Source organism: Nansenia antarctica, assembly GCF_963989245.1.
Source record: "Nansenia antarctica genome assembly, chromosome: 6".
NCBI lineage: Eukaryota > Metazoa > Chordata > Actinopteri > Argentiniformes > Microstomatidae > Nansenia > Nansenia antarctica.
In genome coordinates this window covers 43,461,932-43,475,145 of record NC_137676.1, presented here as the reverse complement: position 1 = coordinate 43,475,145, position 13,214 = coordinate 43,461,932, and positions in this window count along the sequence as shown.

Sequence of the window (13,214 nt, the reverse complement as noted above, 5' to 3'; positions counted from 1 at the left end):
GAAGTTTTCTTCAAACCTATGTTCAAACAGTGCCACTACTGGATCTGTGTGTCGGGCTCCCATCTTACCATCAGCCACCTTCTCCATTAAGGTCCTCATTTCACCAAGCTCCTCCTCAGTGAAGGCATGTTTCATGATGTGTTGATAGATGGCTGCATCAATGAGGAGGTGGGCACGGATTGCCTTGTCAAAACACCCCCCATCCAGGATGTGGCTGGCTGTCGTACTCCCTGGATAAATCAGCTGGATCAGCTCTAGTAGTCCAGAATCCTCTATGATGTTACCCAAGGTAGGACTTCAGCAGGTGAAATCCGCCCAACCTCGGAATGACTGGTAGATTGCCCTGCTTTATGATGTCCACAGCCTTCAGCCAGATTGGAAGATCGAACGTTACTATAGTGACCCTGTCTGCAGAGAGCCGCATGCACTCTTTGAGAGTGGTGAAGATGGTGTTGTGGTCATTAGGGTCACCTTCGATGACTGGGAGGAAATCGATCTGCGTGCTCTGCTTAACATTATCTGCATGGATACTCTTCATCCAGCCATTCCAGTTGGAGTGTGGGAAGTCAGGATCCTGGGCTTTGATCACCCACCCTGCTGCCCAGAGTGTATCACCCGGTGTGAGGAGTGGCTGGTTGTGTGTCACAGAGGAGGAGAGCTCAGCGATGGGAAGAAACTTGATGGAGGTGATTCCTATCTGTTTCCTGTTGGTAAATGGAAGAATCTTCACTTCAGCTCCCTTCAGGATCTTAGCTTTGTCAAGTGCCTTTAACTTCACCCTGTGGACAGCTGCTGTCGTCTGCGGATCTGGCAAAGGTGGTGCCGGAGTGGTGACTTTGATCCAACCCATTGAATGAAAGGGGGTGTTTCCGTGAATAGAGATAATATTTAAATCTATATTGTCCCCAACAAACTGAGTGACTGCATTACTTGCTTCACCAACCTCCATGGAGACCACCTGATTGTCACTTTCACTGGCTGTCAGAACTGATAGAGCCTCAAGTGCGGCATCAACTGCAACCTCATCATCGATCTGGTCATCAGTTTCTTCCACAATGGTATCAAGAGTGCCAGATGTATCTGGGATGCCATCTCCGTTCCTGTCATTAAGGAAGCAGTATTTGTAGTTTTGTGTCTCTGAGTAAGACTCAGTGTATCCCAGCCGGTGTAACTTGTTGATCATCCATTTTGGCCTTTAGGAGTTCCTTCTATAAGCCTCTCAGCTGGCGTCACAGATGAAGCACTTGAGTAGAGGTGGAGTAACATCTTCATCCATAGTACTGCAAGAATGAAAATATATATTTAATATTTAGTAGTTAGTAATATCAATATTTTTGTGACATTTAAGTCAAAATCTGTCATGTGGAGGAGGAATAGCTTTCAAATATAATGTATTGAGGAGGAAAATAAGAGATCTGCTTTACAGTAAAGAAAACAGCAAAAAAAATCTCTGAGGCAGTAGGCTACACCACGTCAACCTATAGGTAGGTAATGGAGCAGACAGCTAGCATTTAACAAAATAAATAAATCAGATGTATTTTTTGGAGTGTAATACATACGTGGGAGTCTGACAACTAACGTCACGTAACTTACTGTTAGCCAGCTAACAAGTAATGTTAAGCTGGTGATGACAACTTTTAGTGGGAGTTACCATTAACGTTAGCTAATCATGTTGCTTACTGTGGGTGCGTGGCGTCAGTCCGACCTCTCTTTGTTCCGACCTCTCTTTGTTCCGACCACTAACCACTAAAACCCTAACCTTAACCCTAATCCTAACCTTAACCCTAACCATAACCATAACCCAGTCCAACCACTTAATGTCCCTAGCCCTAACCCGAAACCCTAACCCCAACCTTAAGGCTAATGGGAGGTCGGACTAACGCCTGGTCCCCCTTACTGTTTGCAAGCAAAGTTATAACTTTTATGTTGAGTATGCAAATTAACAGTGTAGTGAAGTGAAACATTTCAAGTTGTAAGAAAAAGATGTTGATATTACTTACGTATCTGAAGTTAAAAGCAATATATTGTGTCCGTCCATGATCCACAGAGTAAGAGGTTGCTGCTGCTGGTGCTGTCTAATGTTGTCTAATGTTACCTGTTACCTCCAAACTTCCTCACTTTGAATGCCAACCACCAATGGGGGTGGGGGGGGGGTTTGGGGGTTGCACCAGAAGTGGTCTTGGTGACAAATAAATGCTTGCAATCAACTCAGAATCATGAAAAATGCCTAGTTTGACCCCTCAAAAGTTACTCAAGTCCAATTTAAGCATTTTCGAATTTTCGAAAATCGGTTATCGGTACCCCAACTTTGAGCAGTTTTTTATGAGGTTTCCCACAGGAGTTGAATTTCAACCTTTTAGGACATGTTATTACACACCTTTAGAAACACATTGGTGAAGACATTTCTTGGTAACGATTTACTTCGCAGATTGGTCAAATATCTGGTAAAATGCCCTTACTACTATCTGTCATGTCTAATTAATTAATTAATTTTGCCATTTAGCAGACGCTTTTATCCAAAGCGACTTACAATTACGAATTACAGGGACATTCCCCCTGGAGTAACTGAGGGCTAAGTGCCTTACCCAAGGGCACACTAGTAGTGGTGTGGCTTCAGGCGGGATTTGAACTCACAACCTTCCGATCACAAGTCCAACTCACTATCCACTAGACCACCACTACCCCTCCGTGTCTATGATTGCCACGCCCCTCAAGCCAGTTCATTCTATAATCAAGCGTGCCCGAGTTGAGACCGCAAGTTCGATGTGTCGTCCCCAGTTATTAATTATTGATTATATTCTGCAAGGTCTAGTAGAGATTCAACATTGGCGACGAGGAGAAACATGTGTTTGTAATTACAATAATCAAGTTTAGCTAGTTAGTATGGAGCAGAGGCGGATTTAGGATTGTAGGAGATCCGGGGCTTAGCCCAGAGGGAGAATATAATGTGCGCGCGGAGCGCGCCGGAAAAATTTGCCTTCAACCTTCAACTTACCACCACCTTAAAGCGGACAAAAGGCTGTATTACAAAATAGACAGTAAACACACACACACACACACACGTCAGTCACCATCATTTATATTTGTATAGAATTACAGAATTGATGGGCTGAGGCTAGTTATGTTACAGTATGTATATCAGGGCAGACTCTGTGCTCACCACTTATATTGTATTGATTGTCTTGTCCTGTGTTATATGACGATATATTACATGTATTGTTGGCCTGTGTATAGTAGTGAAATCAAATTCCCCCTGGGACATTAAACAAACTTAGTTAGTTAGCGTTACATCTTAGGATAGATTTGAGTCATGTTCTGTATACATACATACTACCATAAGGGCATACTTAATGTGGTTACTTCATGTTTACTAGCTGTAACATTAACGTTACATCATTCTTTTTCACTTGTTACTCAGTCAACCAGAGTGCAGATATCAAAGACTATCAGCCTGTTATTCACTTTATTTGTATAAGTATTATCCTTTGTTTGATTTCTTACCATGTACCGTAACAGTACCTTGCTATGTTTCATTTTCATTATAACATAACGTTATGTTATGATAGCCAGCTAGCATTAGCAAACCGGAAAAGTAGTGTCAGTGAGTCAGTCACCTTTCTAATAAGATTCACAAACCTGAAACATCATCTATGTCATCACTGCTGGTGATGTCATTGTTGTCAGCTGCTGAAACTGCTGCTGCAACAGTTCTTGGCGCTTGTTTTGTTGAAAAAACTTTCAGATATCCATCCAGGGGAGGCTGGATCATTAGGGGCAATTGGACAATGCCCCACCAAAGGGAGAAGAGAGAGATTTTTTTTCTATGACTTCTAGACAGTGTTGCTTCTGAATATCATAGTCCAATCAGCTAGTGTTCTGTGGCGTATATCATAGTCCAATCAGCTAGTGTTCTGTGGAGTATGTTCCAATCAGCTTCAAGTCCCGCCCCTTTCGGGGCAACTTTCACACTACGCGAAATTGCACTTGGCTGTTCTCGTAGACTTGCATGTAAAATCTATTTTGGTAACTTCAGGCCATTCGGTCATTTGTCTATGGGGTTTTGGGACATGCACAAAGAATCGTACGTGCTTACGTCATGTCATACGGACGTTCGTTCACCTGCTTTACCATCGCTATGGCGGCTAGTAATGTTCTGAACAACTCGGTTGAATCTTTAAAAGAAACACCGTTCAGCCGTCGTAGCAACCAGGAGAAATTAACAGTAAAGGAATTAGGACCACCCAGACCAAATTTAATTATAAAGCAAGTTTATACAAAGGCAGGGAAAATTGGAAAATCGTATAACCGAGGATTTAGGAGGATTTCTTTCTGTAAACAAATTGAACAAATGGATTAGAAGGAGGCATCTTTTGTTCCCAACTTGAGGATATTACAACTGGACCTATTACCGAAGTCAAACTTCGTTTGTGGTCGCAATCTCCGCGGCTGTTAGGCTGCTACTGTTGGTGTTTTGCGAAGCCAGAATACACAAACTCGACCTGAAGGTAAGAGAGTCAGCTAAGATAAAAGCTACTTCAAACATTTAGTAATATCGTCAGCATGGTACGTTTTCTATTGTCGTCTTTTAGCTTGTTTGTTTATGTATTCAGCACACGCACACACACACACACACACACGCACACACGCACACACGCACACACGCACACACACACACACACACACACACACACACACACACACACTCACACACTCACTAGAGGGGATGAAGAGGTCTGTACAGGGGGGTAGGGGGATGAAGAGGTCTGTACAGGGGGGTAGAGGGGATAAAGAGGTCTGTACAGGGGGGTAGAGGGGATGAAGAGGTCTGTACAGGGGGGTAGAGGGGATGGAGAGGTCTGTACAGGGGGGGTAGAGGGGATGGAGAGGTCTGTACAGGGGGGTAGGGGGGATGAGGAGGTATGTAGAGGTGGGTAGGGGGGATGAAGAGGTCTGTAGAGGTGGGTAGGGGGGATGAAGAGGTCTGTAGAGGTGGGTAGGGGGGATGAAGAGGTCTGTACAGGGGGGTAGAGGGGATGAAGAGGTCTGTACAGGGGGGTAGAGGGGATGAAGAGGTCTGTACAGGGGGGTAGAGGGGATGGAGAGGTCTGTACAGGGGGGTAGGGGGGATGAGGAGGTATGTACAGGGGGGTAGAGGGGATGAAGAGGTCTGTACAGGGGGTAGAGGGGATGAAGAGGTCTGTACAGGGGGGGTAGAGGGGATGGAGAGGTCTGTACAGGGGGGTAGGGGGGATGAGGAGGTATGTACAGGGGGGTAGAGGGGATGAAGAGGTCTGTACAGGGGGGTAGGGGGGATGAGGAGGTATGTACAGGGGGGTAGAGGGGATGAAGAGGTCTGTAGAGGAGGGTAGAGGGGATGGAGAGGTCTGTACAGGGGGTAGAGGGGATGGAGAGGTCTGTAGAGGTGGGTAGAGGAGATGTAGAGGTGGGTAGAGGTGATGAAGAGGTCTGTAGAGGTGGGTAGAGGGGATGAAGAGGTCTGTACAGGGGGGTAGAGGGGATGGCGAGGTCTGTACAGGGGGGTAGAGCTATTCTCATGCTAAAATCGACTGTAAATCCAGATTTTAAAGTTGATATTCTTCCCCGTGGAGCATGCCCCCATAACCTGTGCCCCACCCAAAATGTTTAGCACCAGCCGCCACTGTATCCATCCTTACAATTGTGCAAGTCAGGCACTGATTGAGATCACTTCTTCTTCAGGGCAGGGCAGGCTACGCAGTACGCAGGCTAATGTCGCGCAGCTGCTGCCTCTCTGTTGAACTCCGGTACTGCACGTTACTCACGAGAGTTTTTTTTTTTTTTTTTTTTTTTTTTTGGGGGGGGGAAAAGTAAAACATTCGGGGCTTTTCAGAAAACATCCGGGGCTTGAGCCCAAGTAGCCACCCCCTAGCGCCGCCCCTGGTATGGAGAAAACCGGGATTCAAAATTTCGCATGCCAGCCACAGAGCCAGCCACGCTAGGTTCGAGATGGAAGCGTTGGCTAACGTCGTTCGAGCTATATGCGGACGGAAAAGGGCTCATCTTGGCTGACGATTCACCTAATACTACAAAGCAAAGGAGACGTGCACTATTACTACATCTAGCAAGCAGTGTGAAACAGGCCAAGCACAAGCATGGAGCTGATGAGTATGTGAGATTTGTGGCGGTGAACGCAACACCGAGAGCACTCACCACCCGAGAAGTGGAGGAGGCATCCGCCGCTGACCCTGAGCTTCAGGAGGTACGCGAAGCCATAGCGACTGGACACTTTGAAAAGTGCAAACCATATGCTGTCGTTGCAGGCGAGCTATGCACAGTAGGATACCTTGTTCTGAGAGGCACACGCATAGTGTTGCCACAGGCCTTGCGGACGCGGGCACTTGCACTAGCCCACGAAGGACATCTGGGTATAGTGGTAACAAAGCAGCATCTCAGGACAAAAGTGTGGTGGCCTGGCATGGATAGGGCAGCTGAGAGACACTGTAAAGCCTGCCACGGATGTCAGGTAGTGGCTAGACCTGACCCACCTGAACCGCTGAGACCCACACCGCTACCTGATGGACCCTGGCGGGATGTCACCATTGACCTACTGGGGCCTCTCCCGTCCAACCACTCCATTTTAGTGGTAGTAGACTATTTCAGCCGGTATTATGAATATGACGTCATGACCACAACCACATCAGAAAAGGTCATAGACAGTTTGGAGTCAATATTCAGTCGACATGGACTGCCAGTCACAATCAAGACTGACAATGGACCCCAGTTCAGATCTGAACAATTTAGACTGTACTGTGAGGGAAAACGGCATCACACACATCAAAACCACACCGAAATACGCTCAGGCCAACGGAGAAGTTGAGCGTCAGAACGCGTCACTGATGAAGAGGATTCGGATTGCTCAATCAGAGGGACTGGATTGGAAAAAGGAACTGAGAAAATATGTGACAATCTACAGGAGCATCGTCCATCCATCCACAGGTAAAAGCCCTGCCGAACTGCTTTTCAACCGAAAGATGAGAGGAAAGCTACCGGAACTGATTGAAGTGAACACAGATCAGGAAGTGTGTGACCGTGACGCTGAGCAGAAGGCAAAGAGTAAGCTGTATGCTGATACACGCAGAGGAGCACAGCAGTCAGTGTCGGTGACACTGTTCTCCTGAAACAGGACAAAACTGACAAGTTCTCTACCACATTCAACGCGACACCACACAAGATCATCAGTAGGGCCGGAAACAAAGTGGTAGTGGAATCGCCAACAGGAGCACTGTATTCGAACACCACCTTTGTTAAAAGATACAAAGGAAAAGGACTGAAACAAGGGACATTCCAAGAAGAGGAGGACACACAGGAAACTGAGGACACAGAAATCAGAGAGGCAACAGAAGAACACACACACGCCACTGATAGTCAGAGTCCACAGGCCGAGCATAACTATGACACACAAATACAGACAGGCGTGCCAGACAGGCCGCAAAGGATCAAGCGAACACCCAGTAGACTGTCTGACTGTTTTGAAGTGAAGAGGATTCTCAAAGTGTTAAAAAAATAAAGAGTTGTTTTGATTTCTGATTTGAAAATACTGTAATGATACACTGATTTTGTTACGGTCAGATAGGGAACCCAAGCGCAGACAGAGACAGGTTAATGTAAAATAAAGTATAATTTATTTAAGGGAGTAGGCAGAGAATGGTCGTAGGGCAAGCGGGGGGTCAGGCAGGGGGCGTAGTCATCAGGCAGGCAGGGGTTAGGCAGGAGGGGTTGTCAGCAGGCAGGCAGGGGGGTTAGGCAGGAGGGGTAGTCGGCAGGCAGGCAGGGGGGTTAGGCAGGAGGGGTAGTCATCAGGCAGGCAGGGGTTAGGCAGGAGGGGTAGTCGGCAGGCAGGCAGGGGCTTAGGCAGGAGGGGTAGTCATCAGGCAGGCAGGGGTTAGGCAGGAGGGGTTGTCGGCAGGCAGGCAGGGGGGTTAGGCAGGAGGGGTAGTCGGCAGGCAGGCAGGGGGGTTAGGCAGGAGGGGTAGTCGGCAGGCAGGCAGGGGCTTAGGCAGGAGGGATAGTCGGCAGGCAGGCAGGGGTTTAGGCAGGAGGGGTAGTCGGCAGGCAGGCAGGGGCTTAGGCAGGAGGAGTAGTCGTTAGGCAGGCAGGGGTCAGGCCGGTAGGGCAGACAGGCAAGAGGGCAGGTAGGGCAGGCAGGCAGGAGGGCAGGTAGGGCAGGTAGCAGGAGGGCAGGTTAGTGATGTTACGCTCGACGCAGTAGCCACGACACAGCGTCGATCTTCCGACACAATGTGCGTCGATACAAATGTATCGATGCTTGTGTCAAATTGGCAAAAACCACGTGACTACTCGAACGAAGCTTCGTACGTCACACGAGCACCTCTGACCGGTGTGTCAATCATTCCGCAGACGAGGCAGTGTTCCAAGTTTCGTACTGCATAAAATGAGGTGGAACTCACTCATATTCGAGGGTTGTAGTCAGAGTGGAGACATACGGACGCTAGACAGAATACATTTATTGACAGAGACAGAGAGACAGAGATAGAAATAGACAGGAGATTGGTAGATATTGATAGATAGACATAGAACATACAGAGATAGTCATAGATTCATAATTACAACACATAGGCTAGCCAGATAGATATACAAAAAAAACGTTGCCTGTTCATGTACACAAGCAATAAATATTTGATTGTTCACATAAGCACAAGTCTGTCCAGTTCCCACAATATAGCCTTGTTTTGCACTCTTTCCCTGTTCCACGAGCACGTCCCAACACTGTTGGCCCTGTTATGACATGTTGACCATTTATATCTGCTCCAATTGTCAAACAGCCATGTCCCACACATGCCGAAATGTCATTCAGATTTGTATCCTTACGTGTCAAGGGGATAGTGGAGTGAATAGTGAATTGGACTGGTGATCGGAAGGTTGTGAGTTAAAATCCTGCCTGAAACAACACCACTAGTGTGCCCTTGAGTACTACAATTACTCCAGGGCAAATTCTATTCTATTCATATCAGAAATGGACACAACAGTTGCATTTATTTATTTATTAATATATGTATTTATTATAGTCTACTAGACACACCAACATTTAACACCACATATATGGCCACATACACATCGACACAGTTTGTCACAGCACCTTTATTGAACAAGACATCGCAGATGACGGTGAGCTCATTGTATTTTGACTCAAATTCCTGACTTGTGAATCAGTCGATACAGCCGCCATACCACGACCTGACCAGCAGATGTCATTGTGGAGCTGCTGTATCGACTGCATCGATAGATCGACACTTTTTCCGATTTTTTTTTTTTTTTTTTCAATTGTGTCGAACGTGTCAATTGCGTCGAGAGAGAGAGAGAGAGAGAGAGAGAGAGAGAGAGAGAGAGAGAGAGAGAGAGAGAGAGAGAGAGAGAGAGAGAGAGAGGCACTGCCCACTACCTAGAGGTAGAGGGCGTGACAGATTTTGAATTTACAGGAAATAATTTGGAAGATAGTGATTTATAATAATAAGAAAAAACTGTTACCTGATGTTATACCAGCTGACCATTAAGAGGTGTCAAAGGATATTTTGATAATTACTGAAATATGATTTAGTATGCAATTTAGCTACATTAAGGTTATATAATCATCAGCTGTGTTTGTTGGTTAGTAAGAGTTTAATGCCAAGAACACTGGCGGAATCAGGGAGGGGGCAGGGGGGGCGACCGCCCCTCCTGGAGCCCCCACAGTTGAAAAACGTCTCACTCAAGTGCCCTTTTGAGTTGCAAAAATGCCCTTTTAAGTGGCAAAAATGAGAGGACGTGCCCTATTGGCTGCCCTTCCAATGGTCTAAATTTGACCATGTGCACTGATGGGGTCCCATGTTGTGCAGTAGGTGCCCTTTTTTTCTTTTCGCCCCTGCCCCTCAAACAGCCTGAGTCCCCCACTGGCCAAGAAAAGGGGGGATGTCATGTCTATGATTGCCACGCCCCTCAGGCCAGTTCATTCTATAATAAAGCGTGCCCAAGTTGAGACCGCAAGTTTGATGTGTCGTCCCCAGTTATTAATTATTGATTAGATTCTGCAAGGTCTAGTAGAGATTCAACACTATCTACCTGTCCTTTTCCCTGTTCTCTGCTATAGTTAGTTAGTTACTAGTTATGACGTAGACCTTAGTAACTACTACATATTTATACATACCCCTAATGTGGTGTAAGTTATAACTAACTCGTGGCTAACCGTATTACCTCAGCGGAGATAAAGTAGCCTGTGGAAGATAGCGATTCAGTTCCATTCAGCAGGAGAAAACCAGCCTATGGAAGATAGCGATTCAGTTCCTGGATTTCTACTACTTTCTTATTTAGTTTGTACAATAAAAAGACACATGAGCCGTAGTTATGACAAACTGATTATGATAAACTAAATTGTTTATTAATACAATGTATTCAATTTTGGCTCGTAGTTCCACGCTTATGGTAGGATCACAATCACAAAGTAAAACGTAAATGACGAGTGATGGCCACAACACAATATTTGAAATAACTAAGGTCTGTCTCAAGCTAGGTTAGCTGGGGTTAACAAGACGGAAGCCGTGGTATTTTCACTATATTCGGAATCTACATGGTCTATGTCGTCATGATTACAAAGATGCCACTTGAAATGCATGAAATCCAAGTTTATTCATGTCCTACACACACGTTCGCCTAGTATTTGACTTGTAGCCCAGTCACGAATGATCCCAGTATTGTAGCTTCAGGCGGACAGGTTGGGTTTGTTAATGTGCTTGCTGCAGCAAGCCCACATCATGTTATTGCTCCTATATATTTATTTTAATCCTGTTCTTTTACCAACTGCTAAGACAACAATATAGTAAGCTAGTTACTATAGCTAGCTAAAGATATTGGCCCCCCAAATAATTTTACAACTTGTTTAGCGATTGTTACGATGTTTCTGTGGAACTCTGCAGTGAAGGCAGTGCTCATCCCCTGCTCATCGACGGAGAGAGCGTGGAGATAGTCTCAACCCTCCGATTCCTGGGACACAACATGCGGGATGACCTGGCCTGGAAGGACAACACTAAAGGCACCATCAAGAGGGCACAACAGCGGCTATACACCCTGAGATGCCTCAGGAAACAACACAACAAGAAGGAGATACTGGTGGCCTTCTACCACGGCGCAGTGGAGAGCATCCTCACCTTCGGCATCTCCAACTGGTTCCACAGCTGCACAACAGCGGAGAGAAACGAGCTACAGAGAGTCGTGAGAACAGCACAGAAGATCACCGGCGCCCCCCTCCCCTCTCTGGAGGAGCTGTACAAAACACGCTGTCTCAGGAGGGCCTCCAAGATCTCCAAGGACCCGACCCACCCTGGGCACGAACACTTTGTCAAGCTGCCCTCGAACAGGAGGTACAGGACCCCGGCCGCTAAGACAAACAGACTGAAGAACAGCTTCTACCACAGGGCCGTCAAGGCCCTGAACACAGAAAAGGCCTAAGTTCTGGGCCCAGGACAGTCCGGACGGATTGTATGGCAGCTAGTGCTGAGGCACAAACATGTACATTTTCAAGCCTGCAAACTGTGACACTTTAAAATAATGTGAAAAAATACTTTCTTGTGCAATATGACAACCCTAGTTGACTATCTGTGCAGTATAGTACAGTGGATTATGTACATAGCCTTTATTGATGTAAACCAGCTCCTTACCTTCTTGTGATTTTATGCATCTATGCTTTTTCTAAAATGTGTTTCTTTTTCCTTTCCTAAACACCAGGGGAGCCTCCCCTCCTAAATTTCGTTGTTTGGTACCTGTACTGTAGCAATGACAAATAAAGTCTATTTATCTATCTATCTATCTAAACTAGCCCAAAATGTATTTTGGGGACTTTTATTCTGAAATATTTTTTGGGGACTTTTATTCGGAAATAACAATTTTCAGACTTTTATTCCGATTTGTTTTCTGACTTTTATTCCGATGTTTTATTTGTCTGACTTTTATTAAGAAATTAATTTTTTCGGCGTAAGTAAAGCAAGATTTAGTCACTACTAAACTTGAATGGGTTGCACCAACCACACTAGCTATGACGTAGACCTTAGTAACTACTACATATTTACATACCCCTAAGGTGGTGTAAGTTATAACTAACTCATAGCTAAGCGTAGTTACCTCAGCGGAGATAAAGTAGCCTGCCGAAGCAGGAGAAAACCAGCCTATGGAAGATAGCGATTCAGTTCCTGGATTTCTACATTTATTTAGTTTGTACAATAAAAAGACACATGAGCCGTAGTTATGACAAACTAAATTGTTTATTAATACAATGTATTCAATTTTGGCTTGTAGTTCCACGCTTATGGTAGGATCACAATCACAAAGTAAAACGTAAATGACGAGTGATGGCCACAACACAATATTTGAAATAACTAAGGTCTGTCTCAAACTAGGTTAGCTGGGGTTAACAAGACGGAAGCCGTGGTATTTTCACTATATTGGGAATCATGGTGCAACCGAAATTAGTAAACAACTAGTTTGAAACTATCTAGTAACAACTAGGGGTTTAGTAACTACTAAATGCCTGCATTTAGTAATGACTTACGCCAAATTGGTGCAACCCAGTCCTGATTAATTTATATACAGTATGTGTCCTGGGGCCTCATTTCTAAAAAAGTACTTGAACGTCATCTTTGACTTTCACGTAAGCACATTTTTCTAAACGGACGTAAGCATTATTTATACAACGGGCTGCGATGGTTTAAAGTTGCGTACGTGCTTCCTTCTATAAATACCAACGCAGGTAAAATGAACGCAGGTGAATGAGGGAGGTTTGTATTAACGCCCTGTGATAGCTGCTCAATTATAGCGGCTGAATTAATAAGTCTGTTGTGGAACGCACTAGGCATGTTGAAGGGGAGATGGACAGCTCCGGAGGGATATAAAGGAAGACTGAAATACAATCATAAACATCAGTTCCTTTTAAATCTTGAATTAAACTCATTTTCTCGGCTGATAACAACATCATTAATTTTATTACGAGCCACTTGCATGAATTACAGTAGGCAGTGCGGCTCACATGCCTGTACTAACTCCGCATAACCAGTAGGTAATGTGCGTACGCAAGGTCAATACTCGACGTAGAGCTACGATCGTTTCCACGGTCAAATTGACTCACGTTGAAATTGTATAAATCACTACGTTCACGTGGTTTTCTACGTACGACACGGGTAGGATCAAAATTT